Source organism: Triturus cristatus, chromosome 1_2 (genome assembly GCF_964204655.1).
Source record: "Triturus cristatus chromosome 1_2, aTriCri1.1, whole genome shotgun sequence".
Lineage (NCBI taxonomy): Eukaryota > Metazoa > Chordata > Amphibia > Caudata > Salamandridae > Triturus > Triturus cristatus.
The window spans coordinates 136,228,059-136,245,465 of NC_140580.1; positions in this window are offsets into that span (position 1 = coordinate 136,228,059).

The following is a 17,407-nucleotide window of genomic DNA, read 5'->3' on the forward strand; positions in this document are numbered from 1 at the left end:
GTGGCAGGGATGATGGGCAACATAATCCCTAGGGGTGGGGGCGGCAGTAGTGATGGGCAACAGGTCCCCTAGCGGTGGGGGTGGCAGTAGTGCTGGGCAACAGGTCCCCTATGAGTGGGGGTGGCAGGGGTGATGGGCAACGTAAGCCCTATAAGTGGTGGTGGCAGGGGTGATGGGCAACAGGTCCCCTATGCGTGGGGGTGGCAGTAGTGATGGTCAACATAAGCCCTATGGGTGGGGGTGGTAGTGGTGCTGGCCATGCAACCCCTATGGTGGCCTGTTGTTAGTGGCCAGGATATGGATCCCCTGTGTGTGTGTGTGCCATTTTGCCAGTACGTGTCGTTTGTTTGTGTGGTAGGTGTCTGACTTTACCGTCTGCGCCGTCGGCATCGGTTCCTGATCCGGTCATAGATGTAGAGTACTGGTATGACCTGCGCAATGGGATTCATGATGTGTTCGTGTCGTACACGCTGCTTGTTGCTCCATCTTGTACCCGTTGCAAGCTGGTCCGTCTCGTAGCCGTGGATTGAGTTGTGGTGCGAATCGTAGCTGATATGCTAATTTTCCGGATGCTGTGACGTGCCGTACATGGCGACCCGTCCGGCGCGTAGGAAGTACGCATCGTACTTGTCAGGGCGGTAACTGCTATGGATACTGCTTCCGGGCGACTCGGTTCGGCGTTCGGGGTTACGGCTCGGACGGAGAATGAAGCTTGAATCACAGCCTACGTGTCGGTCGTGTTTTTGGCAGTTATGCGCATCGTATTTCATCTACAGGACGGACCGGCTACGGGTACGAGTCGGTCACACGGTAAGGCTATGGACAGCTCTCGGAGAGCTGTCGGACCCGGATCGAAATCGACCCCAGAGTGGTAGCAAACTGGCCAGATTGATTTTATTTACACCCAAACACATTAGTGTCACTTTTACAGAGTTTGCCAGTGAAGCGCTATTTTTGTTTTCTTGTCTTTGTTTTCCCTGGGCTTGCAACTAGTGCACCAATCCTGGATGTACTGCAATGTGTGGATTGGAAAACAAAATGTGTACTGCGGCTCTGCGTCCAGGGATGTGGTCTTTTTACCATACTGCTTACATTTTGTAAGGATATAAGCAATGGATCTTAAAATGGGTCCATTCAGGGCCCTGTAGTCATGTCCTCAACTTTTCAGGCAAAAGCACTCACTGATTTCTGAATAGTTAGTGTAAAAGCGCTAAGCTAACCATGTTGTTCCTGCTTACATTTCACATGGTTTGCTAATTTTGCATTCCCTATGAGTGTTTGCTTTCCAGGATGTTGTTACTTATTTTTTGTAGGCCACATATTGCTCTTGGTGTTTATAGCTGGCAAAAATTGGGTTGTAATTGAAGGCAGTGTGAGTTTTTCTCAGTTGGGCAGTATGGTGTTCAGTGGGGGAGAGGATGCGGCACTATGGCCAGAGCTGCTGAATTTGGAACTGGTGAACCAGGTTCAGCCTTAATAACCAGTCCATCAGACCACTCTCCTGAGAGAGCACAATCCCATGCTAGAACTTAGAAGGCTTCGCAAGACCTTAGAAGCCCTGGTGTCTTAGCACCAGCAGGTGGACCCTAGCAGTGACAAGTGTGGTTTAACCTTCAAGGCTTGTCCACCACAATCCATACTGAAGTTCACCTCCAGTCTTGCGGGCAGGCCTATGAAGAAGCACACCCTAGAACAACAGTGACTCTGTCACTGAGGTCACAGGACCCTTGAGGAGGGCCAGCTCTAGGGCAGTGCAACCGGTGTGACCGCACCGGGTGCTTACTTTGGGTGGAGGCATTATGTTTGCAAGTATATTAAGGTTTTAAAAGCGCTTGCTGCCTCCTTCCTGGCCTCCAGCAATTTTCAGCATCAATACAAATTTCATGATGACTCTGGTGTTTAATGTTCTTCCTAGAGAGAGATCGGAATTTTGTCCAGTGAAAGTTTTGACTCATGGAAAGATAGCTCAGAGGGTTAATGTGCCTGCTGCAAAGAACATGTACCATGCAGATCACAAAGTGCACATAATGTAAATAGGTCAGTGGGCTACTGCTTTTGTCAGAGAGACCCTATTGTTACTTGAAGTTAATAAGTTAAAATCCTAACATAGAACAGTGAGCTATTAACTGTCATGTAAGAGCTGCATATAAACTGCAAGATATAAATTAGAGCATTATGTTTTTCCCCCAGTCTTTGATTATCCTAAATGCATCTGAGAGAGAGTGTGGTTATGGTGACTTGAGGGGCACTGTTAAAGGGTGGTAGTGGGAGAATCCATGGCGGAGGTGGTCATTGGGGGGCAATAACAAACATTAATGCACAGGGCACCACCAGAGCTAAGGCCGGCCCTGCCCTTGAGGGCAGTCTGCCCCACCCATAGGTACCTCCATTGGCCTTGTTTCAGAAGTAGTTACTGCAACTCATCATGGATCGGCAATGCAGGATTTGCACGCACACCAGACTAAGGGCCCCACTAGTAAAGCCCGCCTGCCATACCCTCGGGAAACGGGACCGCCCGCTGAGGGTGCGGCGGTCCCGCACTCCCGATTAGCATGGCGCATCTGCAACATTGCGGTGGGCGGTGCAGAGAGCACCGCCCGCCGCAATGCCACACAGGCAGCCTGTGCCTTTCAATGCACAACGGGATAGGCACCGCGCAGTGCCTGTCACGTTGTACATTGAAATGCAGGGGGGTTCAATAGGTACCCCCCATGTGCACCCCCCAGAATCCAAGGGGGGCCCGCTACGGGCCCCCAATGTCAAACACCGCCTGCCTTTCCATGGTGGCGTTGCCGCCACGGAAAGGCAGGTTCCCGCCTGCATTGTAATATGGATGGCGGTGTCTACCAGACACGCCACCATATAAACTGCTTTTCCGCCTGGTAGGCAATCGGGCGGATTGCCTACCGGAGGAAAACCGGTGGACGGTCTTCCTGTCCGCCGGGGTCCCCCCCGCCTTGGTAATGTGGCGGGGGGAAATTTGAAGCGGGCGGATGTTTTTAGCGGGTGGATCGCCACCGCCATACGGGAAGGTGGCGATCCGCCTGCTATGCTAATGAACCCCTAAGTTTGCAAACTTCACAGTGTCTCTGCTTCATGCAAAAGCACTTTTAACATGTGCTGCGTGCTTTGGGGCCACTGGAATCTTGCAGCAAAGGAGGACAAAATGATGCCGCAGTGTTGATTAAATTATGCATTAAAAAAAGGCTGCAGCGTAATGCAGTATGTTTTCTGATATTTTATTATTATTATTTTTGTTTTTTTAAACAAATTTTATTGTGTTAATCCACAAATATTCTGCAGAGCCCTGAAAGCCAGAGAACGTCTGCCACATATATGATAGAATAAAAGCATTGACGCTTATGCTTTACAAATTATAAGGCAACATGTAATAACAACAGAAGAAAAGCAATAAACCACCACCCCACCCCCCCATGCACTGTCAATATAGATATTTATTTTTGACATTTGTACACATGCTAACAGTCTCTGGAAAGATTTTGCCTCATTAGTTCCAGTGAAACCAACAAATGCAGCAGTGAGAAAGGTGACCAGTCAACCTTTGCAATAAGCCATCCACTCCGTAGCAACACAAGTCACATTTTTTATTAACGTTTGATACGTTTGAGCTTTAAACAATTTATTAGTTTAAATGGTTAGATCATGCAGCAGATCTTACATTATGAGGCAAATACGTCAGAGCCATGATTATATAGAAAACATTTGCAAACTAGGATATTTTGCCATTCATGTTTGAACTGCTGTTGTGGAAAAAGGGAGAAGTGCTGATGACAGAAACTCCATGGCTCGGCGACAAATGGCTTGTGCTTCCACATTTTATCGTATTTGGGACATTCTGTGATTAGAAGCATATCCCACTTTGTGAATGTATTTTAATGTCAATAACTCATTATAACCTTAAATAATCATGTGTATCCATTGGTTGATTAAACTGGGCAGTGAAATGCCAAACAAATACTAAAAATTGGGATGTTTGCGCATTCTTGCCACACCTCTGGCTCTGCCCACTGATCCAGTCCTTGGGTTATTCTCACCCTTTGATTTTCCGCCCACAGTTCCCTTACTTTTTTTCCCCCACTTGGTAACCTGGTACTCTTTAAGGTCATCATCTACTATTTACTGTGCTTTGAAAGTTGATACAGTTGAATATGTAATGTAAAATGTGCTGTAAAATTCCCCATTTCGGTCTGTTGTTTTCCCAAATTTTCTTGGGGGGAGAACTCCCCCAAACACCCCTATTAGTGGTCGGGCTCGCACGCTGTGCACGCTCGCTACGCGCCGGACGGGGGCTGGTCTGGCAAAATTTGCCAGGGCTGCTTTCAGTTCCAAGTCTGGCCCTGTGCCCAGCATCTTTCCTGAATTAATACTACGTAAAATAATTATAAACATATATTGATATGATATATTTAAGTTAAAAAATATATACATTGCATTCAAATATACATTTAAGGAAAATATTTAATGACAATAACTTAATACAAAAAGAATAACACTTGTTAATTTTAAAAAGATTTTTATTTTTTAATAATAAAGGGGCCCATTATGATATCGGGCGTATCGCCACCGCCGGGCCGGCGGTGGCGATCCACCCGCCAAACGTCCCTGGTTCACCCCCCGCCATATTAGTATGGCGAGGGGCACCGGGGCGGACGGAAAGACTGTCCGCTGCTTTTCCGCTGGTCGGATTGCCGGCCGGGCGGAAAAGGGACACAATATGGTGGCGGTGCCTTGCAGGCACTGCCATCCATATTATGATGCCTGTGGTTGGATGCCTTTCCATGGCGGAGCCTCCGCCATGGAAAGGCATGCGGTGGAAACTGCGGGGGCCTGTTGCGGGCACCCAGGGGGGTGGGGGGGTTGGGTGGCTGCACTTGGGGGGTACCTATGGTACTCCCCTACATTGGCATGCACAAGGTGGCAGGCACCGCGTGGTGCCTGTCACGTTGTGCATGCCGATGCACAACAGGCAATTCTTACATTGCGGTGGGTGCTGCTCACAGCACCGCCCGCCGCAATGTAAGAAATGCGGGATGCGACCGCCAGGGTGGCGGGTGCCTCCTAATTGACATAGCGGGACCGCCGATCCTCTGGCAGTCGGTCCCGTGTACCGTTACAGTGGCGGGCAGACTCGCCATCATAACAGACCACAAAATCTATAGGGGTCCATTAGGATGGCGGGTGGGGGCACCACCACGGTGCTGGCGGTGGCAGAAAATGCTTTTCTCCGCACGCCAGCAGCAGTCCTCATGCCCGCCATATTAGTATGGCCAAACATAGCCCATTTCCCGTCCACCGCGGTGCGACGCGAACCGCCATCAAAGTGCGCCTGCCATCGCTGTGGTGGGAGCCAATGGAGACTCACCGCCGTGCGGAATAATGTCCCGTCCGCGGTACAAATCAGGATGCCTCAAACATCCAGTCGCACCGCAGCGGAAAAACCATCCGACCAGAGACGGCGTAAGCACAACAGCGGTGCGCGAAACCAGAGTACCGGTCCCTTCCACCCGGTCCCGACCGCAATGGATCCAGCTCTACACGTCTTCCCGGTGCTGTACCTGATACATTACCAGCAACTCATGGACCGTCGCAGACGACACTGCAGGTATGCGAACACACAATCCAGCACACAACCACAACACACAACTCATGGGCTGATATAGGGTTCCTGTCCACACCAGACACCCTGGTGGGGACAGGAACGCATCCACAAGTGTACCCACACATGTCCTACCTGTCACCAAATCACCCCTCCGCATCCAGGTCACCCATATACAGCGATCATGAAGTAATGTCCCGGTCACGTCACCGCAGCAGTGAAGACGCGTGCAAACATGCACACAATGCAGAAGGCAGGGCCAGTGCCAGGCATGGGCAGTGCACAAAGACCACAGGGCCACACCTCCACCCTCCACACACTAGCCTCCACCCCCAACATGAAGGGACATGCCATGTGCCCTTCCTGTGCTCACTCATGCACAATAACCAGCCAGGTGAACCCACACCCTGCACCACACACAAAACAACTAGGGAGACAGCCACAGCAGGTGTGGCTGTAGAAGAACACACAGCACAGAAGCACAGGGCCAGGGCAACCCACACACCACCACAACAACACCACACTCATGGCAAGACAACTAAGTCCAAGCACAAAATGAACACACACACAGATAATTAACAATCACTCTACTGGACACTCAGCCTGCCAAGTCACACAGCCATACCCCACACTGACACACAGCCACATACACAGACCACATGAAAGCTAAAGTGAGGTACACACAAATGGAAAGCCAAGGAGCTAACCACCAAGCATGTGTACATCACATGCAAGAGAAGGAACATATAACAACACCCTCGGCCTATTAAATCACACATGGCTGGCATAGTGAGTGAAGTCAAACCACCGTCACCTCAGTGCAACAACTCAGGGAGACAGCAAAGCAACCCATGTATAGGCACAGGGATGAAAGGAAGGGTATGAAGTCAAACAGTGAACAGTCACACATCTGTATTCAACTACTTGACAGGAGTATGTCAGCAGCACAACTCACACAGGGCCAATTGAAACACTCCATGACTGTCAAACACAAGTAGGAATCTTCACACATATCCCCCCATCACACCTGCAGCACACAGCACCAGTGTCAAACACACAGAAGGGTGCCAATAATGTCCAGTCAATACACTGACAAACAATCACACTCCCTGGGGGTATCCACAAACATCACACACACACAGGGATGCCTGAACCAATGATTGCAAAAAAACAACAGCCAAACACATACCTCAACAAAAACACACACAGAACCACAACAAGACCAGACATCACCTGTGCAGCAAAACTGTGGAAAGGCAATGGAAGCACAGACAGAACAGGAGTTCACAACCTCATCAGTCAGGAACAATGCACAGACAACATACCACAACACAGACAAGAAGTGCACCATCACAAAACAATCATGGACACAAACTGGGAGAAATGGGCCTAGAATGACACACAGACAGACACACCACACCACCCATCAAGTTAACATGGTGTCACAGTGTACCACATGCAGAAGAATGACAAGCGGCAGCTCAAATATGAGAGGAGAAAACACCAAGGACGCACATAACACAAGCACAGGAACCAGAATAGACCTAAGTTCATGTGACAGACACACAAGTAAGGCACACCACACTGGCAACACACATCTGAATGAAACCCACCACACCAACAAAACACACACACTGACATGCAAATAGAACACCACACACACAGCATCTGTCAGCTGCAAGAGACAACACAGCCCAAACACTGCACACAGCCACATCAAACACACAACAGATGCACATGCCAATAAATCACATTGCAAACACAGCAGGACATCAGGGGATGCACAGCAGGCAAGGATAAGGCAACATACACTCACAGCACTGCATGCACAACAAGCAGTGTGTGCACACCAAACATACCAGTTCCACACAGATATGAATGACACACCATGAACACCCACTACAACAATCAAAACAGCACACAGACAACATCACATCCAGGAAGTGAAGCAGTACCTCAGCAAACACACATACAGCTAACCCAACACCCACAGACGCACAAGTCTGGGACCCCAAAGGGGACACAACATGACCAGAGAACTGTGCAGCACAAACAGTTGAACTGCATATGAACAACCATGACTGCTAAGCAGTACAAGAAAATCACATTCAACCAATTGCACCACGAAACACAGTGTTACAAATGAAGTGATGGGGAGGCACACACACAGGCATCCCAAGGGGACAGCTGACATGAAAGTAAAGTGTTGTGTACATCAGTAGTGGACATGGCAGGAATGTACCATACACAAATAGATGGAGTGCAGACTCACAGTGGGTAGGCATCTGAAGCACAGATAGGGAATGGTATGACACCACACACCACATGCCATACTGGAGGCAATAAAGCCCCATGTGACAGCAATGCATGAGAAAACACACCCACAATGTCAGTGTGGCTGAGCAGGTCTGCACAGTGACCACAAACAGTATCAAGACACATGGCTGATCAACAAAACACAACACTGACTTGCCAGTCACACACTCTGCATACTCACAATTGCCAAAAACAACAAGTAGGAGTCAGCCAGAACTGCAAGGACACACCAACACACTGCACAGTGCACAACATACAACACACATGTGTGCACACAATCACAATCACAGGGCTGAACAATCACACAAACAGGCACTCTACTCCTGGGTGACACATGTGTGTAGCTGACATTACAGGGGCACACACACATCAACACTCCCGACATAGTCACCCCTTCACACTGCACACTTCTTGACCACCCAAGTGCAGACATTGAAAGTCACCCATGTGATTAGGATGACTGCCCATCTCTGTGCTGGCAGTGCCTCCAAACCTGACATGTGTATATTATAGCTAACATGAACAAAGAATGATAATGATAACAGTATTTCATCGAAAACCACCATCATTGCACCCACAAGCATCGGAGTCAGGAGTAACCGAAGTCCCTGTCACCCCTGTAAAAACTAGAAAAAGTGAGACAAGCCATTGGCAATGTTGAAATGGCATACAAAGCATGTGTCACAGTAAAACATACCCACACAGAAAACATTTTAATCAGATAAGGACACTGACAAAACAGACAACAGGAGCAACTGTCTTTATTCACATATTGCACAGATAGGCGCCAACATCAGACAAGACCAAGGCCATTGGCCAGCACAAAGAGCAGAGTAGTTACATGAGAAGCTGCACATGCAAGTGGCAAACAGCAGTGAGCACCAAGGCCAGTGGGCAGCACAAAGTGCAGAGTAGTTACACGAGAAGCTGCACAGGAAAGTGGCAAACAGCAGTGAACAACAAGGCAAGTGGCCAGCACAAAGTGCAGAGTAGTTACATGAGAAGCTGCACATGCAAGTGGCAAACAGCAGTGAGCACCAAGGCCAGTGAACAGCACAAAGTGCAGGGTAGTTACATGAGAAGCTGCACAGGCAAGTGGCAACTAGAAGTGAACAACAATGCCAGTGGCCAGCACAAAGTGCAGAGTAGTTACAGGAGAAGCTGCACAGGCATGTGGCAAACAGCAGTGAACAACAAGGCCAGTGACCAGCACAAAGTGCAGAGTAAGTCCATGAGAAGATGCACAGGCAAGGGGCAAACAGCAGTGAACAACAAGGCCAGTGACCAGCACAAAGTGCAGAGTAAGTCCATGAGAAGATGCACAGGCAAGGGGCAAACAGCAGGGAACAACAAGGCCAGTGGCCAGCACAAAGTGCAGAGTAGTTACATGGGAAGCTGCACAGGCAAGTGGCAAACAGCAGTGAACAACAAGGCCAGTGGCCAGTCCAATGTGCAGAGTAAGTCCAGGAGAAGCTGCACAGGCAAGGGGCAAACAGCAGTGAAAAACAAGGCCAGTGGCCAGTCCAATGTGCAGAATAAGTCCATGAGAAGCTGCACAGGGAATGTGTGCGACTGTACCCTGCCATGGTCAGCAACACAGTCAGGGGGGTAACAATGGGCAGTACAGGCACCGCTGTGGGCGAGACAGGTGTGTGAGGGTGACTACCACTCAGCCTTGGCTGTCAGTCAGACTGGGAGCTGGCTGTGTGTCGGGGACAGTTGGAGGACTTGACCGGGGAGAGAGAGGCCCATCTGAGGTAGAGCCATCAGTGGCTTGGGAAGCCGGAAGGCTGCTTGGACCAGGTGGTATAGTGGCACGTGGAGGTGGAGTCATGCTGCCGTGACACACAGTGTGGGTGGGAGATTGTGGAGGGGTGCTTTTCCACTTGGGATTAATGGCAAGTGGTGTTGAGACAACAGGCACACTCACCACCAAAGCTGCATCAGGTGCAGATGGTGGCCCTCCCTCTGGGGACATGCTGGATCCAGCTGTTCGCTTGGTCTGGTCTTGCCTTTGCCCCTCCATCCCCTGTTTACCAGGTTTACCCCCTACAGTGCCCTCCTCTCCCTGCTTCACAGGGTTTTGGATAGGAGTTGCTGTTGTGGGTGAATCTGCCTTGGAGCTCTTCTTATGTGTATTCTTAGCAGGCACCACCTTCTCAGCGGGCACGGAAACTGTCCGCTTGTCATTGCGAGACGCTTTGGGGACAGGAGAGTCCTTGGCTGGGGATGCCTCTGAGGCATGTGACCCTGAGGTGTGCTTCTTGGCTTTGTGTCCCTTGGTGTCGCCTGACGGGCTTTTGTCTTGGCGCTCTGGAGTGGCTTTAGATTTCTGTGGGGATGGTGTCTGCGCCCTGGACCGCTTGGGCTGCTGCGTGCTGTGTGTGCTGTATCTTGCCCTTGATGTCTGTGGTGTGTTGTTACTATCGTCAGATGTGGCCAATGGCAGGGGGGTGGACAAAGGGACTGGAGCTGGACTCTGAGATTGTGCCAGTTGCAGGGCTGCCGTCACTGCAGAGGACAAAGACTGGACAGTCCGGTGTAGCCCACCCAAGTCTGAATGTATGCCCTCCATGAAAGCAACCACCTGTGCCAACTTTTTGTTTTGTTGTGGTCTATGAAGGCATTGAGGAGAGCTGTCTGGCCCCCACACAGCTGGTTCAAAAGGTCCACAGACTCAGCACTGATGGCAGCAGAGGGACAGGGGCAGGGACAGCGGTGCCTGGGGTGAAGAACACACTTCCCTTCTTACTGTTGTGAACACGGGCAGCACTAGTAGAAATAGCTGGGAGGGTGGGCACTGTACGCTGTGTGGTGGAAGAGGAGGCCGAGTCCCCGTTCCCTGTGCCCGCCAACATGGATGCGTCACCGCTGGCGTCAGATGACGTTGAGGTTTGTTTCTCTGGCTGTGATTCCTCAAGCAGACTCCTGTCCCCCTCCGAGGTGCTGGTCACATCTGTGTCACTGTGCTCGTGTCCAGCTGTTGTGCTTGATGCCTCACCACTGGTGTCCATCCCCTGTCCTTCCATGCCCATGGGAGATGCTGCATGAGAGAGAGAGATGTAGGGTCAGTTCATTGGCATCAACAGAACAATCATATGCAAGCAAAGCATCACTGAAGATGATGGAATATATATGTTGCATACCACCCTGTGCAATAACATTGTGCGACCTCAATTTTAAACTCGAACATTGCGTGCCAACAAGCAAACCACGGCATAAGTGAGCCATGTGATGACCACACAACACAATATCCCGCCGGTGGCTCAGTTCAACCAGACACACAAATCGCTCTGAGCACACCTTGGGCCCTGATGGGGGCAAAGATGAACCCCACGACATGTTGCCACTGTCATATCTAGATGGAGCAGAAGGGGACAACACAGATACAAACTACAACATAACAGTCCACAATGGCCATGAGCTCATGCCATCCACCATGCTGTACTGTGGGGCACAACTACTGTTGCACATTGGTGTCAGATGTCTAAGCCTCACAAATCTGAGGTCAGGCAATGCACGCATTGTGGAAAGCACACTCAGATTCTGCATACTGCCGTTCCCTTCCATGTGAGTTCCCAGACTACCACAATGCAGACGATAACTGAAGCCCACGACTCAAAATGCAATGTCAATGCCCATTACTCAAATTATATTAGGGTGAACAGGAAGGGCAAATGCATGACAGCTGCACCCAACCCAGAGACCACTTAAAAGCCACTGCATCACACTACCAACATCACATAGCCCAGCGCTGGCCCAGCCTGCGAACACATGCAGCCACTCACAGCCAAAGTCACCCTTCCAAGGATACTCACCCCTAGCTTGCTGCTGATGCTCCATCAAACGTGCATCCAGCTCAGGCAGTGTCACGGCCAAGATGCGGGCCATTAGTGGTATCATGCTCCACCGCGCCAACCTGCCAGTCCGAGGGAGCAGCCCCAGCGTCATCTCCGCCACCTTCTTGCTCAGCCGGCAGATTTCATCCCACCTCTTGTGGCAGTGTGTGTGCCGTCAGTTTGAGACGCCCAGAGCCCGCACCTTGCATGCAATGGCCCTCCACATGGCCTTACGCTGGTGGACTTTGAGCTGCAGACATGGGAGAGAAGAGGGGGAAAACAAAAGTAACACAGTGTTACGTACCAATATCTCTCAGTACAGGAGCATGATACTAACTCATCCCAAATTCACAGATATGTCCAACAGAGACAAGAATGCATCTCACATGGAACAACAGCATGGTAGAATCACATATAAATGCATGCAGGTATGAGGGTGGACACAGTGCCTGCCCATCTCATACACATGCAGGATGCCAGCACAGAAAGCCATGTGTAGCCTGCCCACATCTACTGTCCATTTTTAGGTAGAGCAAGACATACCTTACATATCAATATATGTTTGGGGGTAGACTCACTGTATACAACACAGCACAGCCCTCAATGTTCTTGCCCTGTGAATGGCTCACTGTGTCATGGATGTCACATTGAGGGACATGATCTCACAAACCCACACCTTTTTCCCAAGGCCAGTCGTGTACAATCTACAGGAATGAGATGGCTCATTGATGGAGAGTAAGGAAAAAATGAAAAAGGTAACACTGTACATTCAGTGATGTGTCCTTGTCAGATTGGGCGGTGACTGTGCAGGCCAGGTGGGCTCACACTGAGGGAACAACAGGGACCCACACAGCCATTCACACATGCAATCACTGTCCTGACTCCTGCATTACCAACTTGCTGCGTCACTGTATGGCTGACAAGACAATACATGTCCCTCAAATCCTGATGTGTAGGCAGGTAAACGTGTGAAATAGGCTACACACCCCTTTTCCCTGGAGAAAGCATGCTAGGCAGTGCATGACAAAACCCCACACTCTCAGGCACATACTGCAGCAGCTCAACTTCATTTGTGTCCCCCCTGTACTCTCACTCCCACTGTTGAAGACTTACCACGACATTCAGGCACCATATAGCTTTGGATACTGTGTGAGTACCTTGTCCACCAGGACCTCCAGCTCCTCGCTGGTGAAGGAGCTGGCCCGGATCTTCTCAGTCCTCGCCATCACTGTGGACAGGAGACAGCAGCAGCAGCAGTTGGTGGTGAGGGGTGGCAGGCAGCAGGCTTAGGAGACAGGAGCAGCAGCAGCAGGTGGTGGTGAGGGGTCTCAGGCAGCAGGCTCTGGAGACAGGAGCAGCAGCAGGTGGTGGTGAGGGGTCTCAGGCAGCAGGCTCTGGAGACAAGAGCAGCAGCAGCAGAAGGTGGTGGTGAGGGGTCTCAGACAGCAGGCTCTGGAGACAGGAGCCGCAGCATGTGGTGGTGAGGGGTCTCAGGCAGCATGCTCTGTGAGCTGTGGAAATGTGAGGCTCTTTCCCACACATATATAGCCCCCTGGGGTCGTTTCAGTGGTTCTAACATGCAGCAATTGGTGTTCCATGTCAGCCTTTTTCAAATGCATCCAATGACCGGCTCCGTGGTGGTGGAGCACGCCTACCGTGATTTTCAAAATTGCATTAGGCCACCGCGATTGCGGTTCCCATTGGCTGTAAGGGCATGGTCCATGGCGGTGTCACACCGGAGGGGCCAGGCTGGAGCTACCGCGGTGGTGCATCTTTCAAATGCATCCAATGACCGGCTCCACGGTGGCGGAGCACGCCTACAGCGATTTTCAAAATTGCATTAGGCCACCGCGATTGCAGTTCCCATTGGCTGTAAGGGCATAGTCCATGGCGGTGACACACGGCAGGGGCCAGGCGGGCGCTATCTCGGTGGTGCATCTTTCAAATGCATCCAATGACCGGCTCTGCGGTGGCGGAGCACGCCTACCGCGATTTTCAAAATTGCATTAGGCTACTGCGATTGTGGTTCCTATTGGCTGTAAGGGCATGGTCCATGGCAGTGACACACCACAGGGGCCAGGCGGTACCTACCGCGATTTGGGTGCCATACATTGATATGAGTGACTGTGATTTGGGTGGCAGAGCATGCCAACCGCCATTTGAGCATGTGTATATGCCTATCACTACCGCGATTGTGTATTGGGCATTGGTGGTGACACACCGCAGGGGCCAGGCAGTAGCTACCACGATTTGGGTGCCATACATTGATATGAGTGGCCGTGATTTGGGTGGCGGAGCATGCCAACCGCCATTTGAGCATGTGTATATGCCTATCACTACCGCGATTGTGTATTGGGCATTGGTGGTGACACACCGCAGGGGCCAGGCAGTAGCTACCACGATTTGGGTGCCATACATTGATATGAGTGGCCGTGATTTGGGTGGCGGAGCATGCCAACCGCCATTTGAGCATGTGTATATGCCTATCACTACCGCGATTGTGTATTGGGCATTGGTGGTGACACACCGCTGGGGCCAGGCGGTAGCTACCGCGATTTGGGTGCCATACATTGATATGAGTGACCGTGATTTGGGTGGCGGAGCACTTTGACAGCACCTATGGACACATCATGCTGTGTCAATCGTAAATGAGCAGTTATCAACAGTGCACAGTGGCCACATGATTAATGGCACATCATTGTGCACAAAATGCCAATGTAACATTTACCCCACTGCTGACTACACATGCCATGTTTGTGTATGTGACATTTGGACATTTGGATGTACTCCCTCACATGTCACTTGTGATATTGATGTGCATGTACACAGAACAGTGTTGTGATGGACTCTCCAATGTGTACACATGTTAATGTGTGAAAGTGCTGGGGAAATCACAGTGATGTATGTCTTAGTGAACAATGTGCAGATTTGACAGTCTACTTTTCTTGGCTCATGTTCAACTTACGCCTGAAGGTGTGGCAGGTACAGCAGCTAGGTATGAGACAATAGTGTTGCAGTTTCACACATATGCTGTATGAAATACTCTCAGGCCTGCTCATGCTAGATGTGGTCATATCCCTTTGTGCATTCTCATAGTCAGATGTTGTTTCGGAGGCACTTGCTGTGTGAAAGGGGACAAGTGCATGAGTAGTGTAGATGAAGGTGTCCCTACATGTAAGCTGATCTGTTACTCAAATGTAATGACAGTCATTGTCAGCATTGTGTCAGCGAAAATGTAAGATGTTGTACACATCTCATGGTGTATTGCATTGACATGTGTCCACTTTCATCTCAACTAGGAGGAGACCAAATCTGCATCGTCCCTTCACAGTGCTGGCAGACATGGAGAATGAGGAGGTCATCCGGAAATTCCGTCTGGATAGAGCCACCCTATGTGCTGTGTTGGAGCCTCGCAGAACATATATAACTGCTTTCACCCCAACGTCTAAGGTGATGGCGGCCCTGCATTATTTTGCCACTGGATCATTCCAGCACACGGTGTCCAGCGCAGGTGGGATGTCGCAACCTATGTTCAGCATGGTGCTGCGTGATGTCCTATCCACTATGATGATCTACAAGGACAGATATATCCATTTCCCCAGGGGGCGTGAATTGGCGGCTGTGAAGGGAGATTTTTATGCCCTTGGACACATCCCCCATGTTGTTGGTGCCATTGATTGCACCCATGTTGGGCTTGTTCCACCACAGGCACGTGAGCACATCTACAGGAATCGTAAACATTTCCACTCCATAAATGTGCAAGTGGTGTGCCAGGCGGTTATGATCATCCGTGAATTCAATCAGGCGATCCAGGCTGCCCGAGGGGGGCTTATAGTTAGATGATAGGGAGTGGATCTGGGTAGTTCCGGTGCGAACAGCAACCAGCTACTGGTGCTTGAGTCAGCAAGCGCGGATAAGTCAGCCTGGAACGCCTGATTGAATTCACGGAACCCAGCCCGATTGAATTCACGGAACCCAGCCCGGATCTGCACCCTGCATACTCTCCTACAATTGCCCCCCCCTTGTTTCCATGGTTGAATGCAAGGATTCCTTGACTGAATATAAGATATCCAGCCCATTATCATCGCAGGATCTGTGGACCACTCGCCTCTATATTCTAACGGCTCACAAGTCTTTTCGTCCTGATGATGATCTCTAAATAAGGAGATCGAAACGCCGTCGACTTTTACAACCAAAACTCCTTTAACATAAAATAATACTTTTGGAGTTTTGTATAATGTTGTCAATGCGAAGTAAATTTTAAGTCACCAGCACCTATCACTTCACGCACTTTCACTGTATATGTGTGAACATCAGGACTAGCTACTAAATAGTGGATGATACTCTGTTTATGATGTTAATAAATGTGATGTCATTCATACAACCTTGTGTTCCTTCATACATTGTCTCTCCGGTCCTACTGGGACTCTCTCTTCATTACTAAAACTTAGACATAAGCTATACTTTAAATAATAGTAGCCCTGGCTACCTGAGGACCTTGGTGGCCTCTCCCAGACCTTTGTTCTTTCTATTACATTTATGACCCCTGGTCCTACTACTGGGGTACCCTTGTTCTCTACACATATCCTGGTACATTGTAATCATGGTGAAGACTGCACATCCTGGAATAAACACAGAGCAGAAACAACAACATATATGTAAGGAGTATTTATTTACAATGGTGACATGTGAGGGGGGACATTTACATTGAGGTGATTAGTGAAGCAGTCAGTTGACAGTTATGGGAAATGAGAGAATCAAGTAGTCACCACATTGATGTGGTGACCCAGTCCAACAGACAGATGCCATTCACAAGGCAGTGTGGGTAATGACAGTACAATAAAGGCAATGCAGTATTGAAGAGGGTTGCCATCATGGCTGGCGCCGTGACTGGCGTTTGGCAGGTGCTTTGCCATGGGATACTCCCAGGGATTTCTTTGGACGGCCCCTTCGTCGTTTGGCAGGGGGTCCTCTGCTGCGGGCCTGTGGGGTCTGAGGACTCACCCCTCTCTGTGGCCACAGGGGAGGATGGTGAACTGTCATCCTGCGGCCCACCAGAGGGAGGTGGAGGTGTTGGTTGTGGCGCAGGCCTGTCCCTCAGTACTGCCACTAGCTGGCCGAAGAGGTCCACAATTTGGCCCATGCGGGTGTCCATGGACCTCATCAGCAGCAGGAGCTCGTGTGAATCTTCCTCAGCCCTGCCCCTTTGGCCCCGGGCCTGTTCATAGGCCCCAAGGACTCTGGTGATGTTGTCCAGGGCTTTGGTCCCAGTGTCAGGCTGTCTTTGACTTAACCTTGCCCTCCCACCTGCCCTGCTGCCACGGACCGGTTGCCTCACCACTGTAGGCAGACGCATCCTCTCCCTGCCCTCCTCAGTTGGTGGTGTGGGGTGGTGATCCTCTGGGACAGGGAGGGTGTTGCAGGCATCACTGGTAGTGGAGGTGGGGGGGATGATGGAGTCCTGGGACCTGTTGTGCCCTGGCACACCAGATGGGCTGGCTGCGGGCTCCTCGTCCTCAGAATCCCGGGAGTTAACATCCGAGAGTCTATGTTCCAGGGGTGGGAGGACTGGCTCTGCAGGTTGCTGGTGTTGTCCTCTGCAGTCAGTTCTTGGTCACCTGTAGGACAGAGGGGA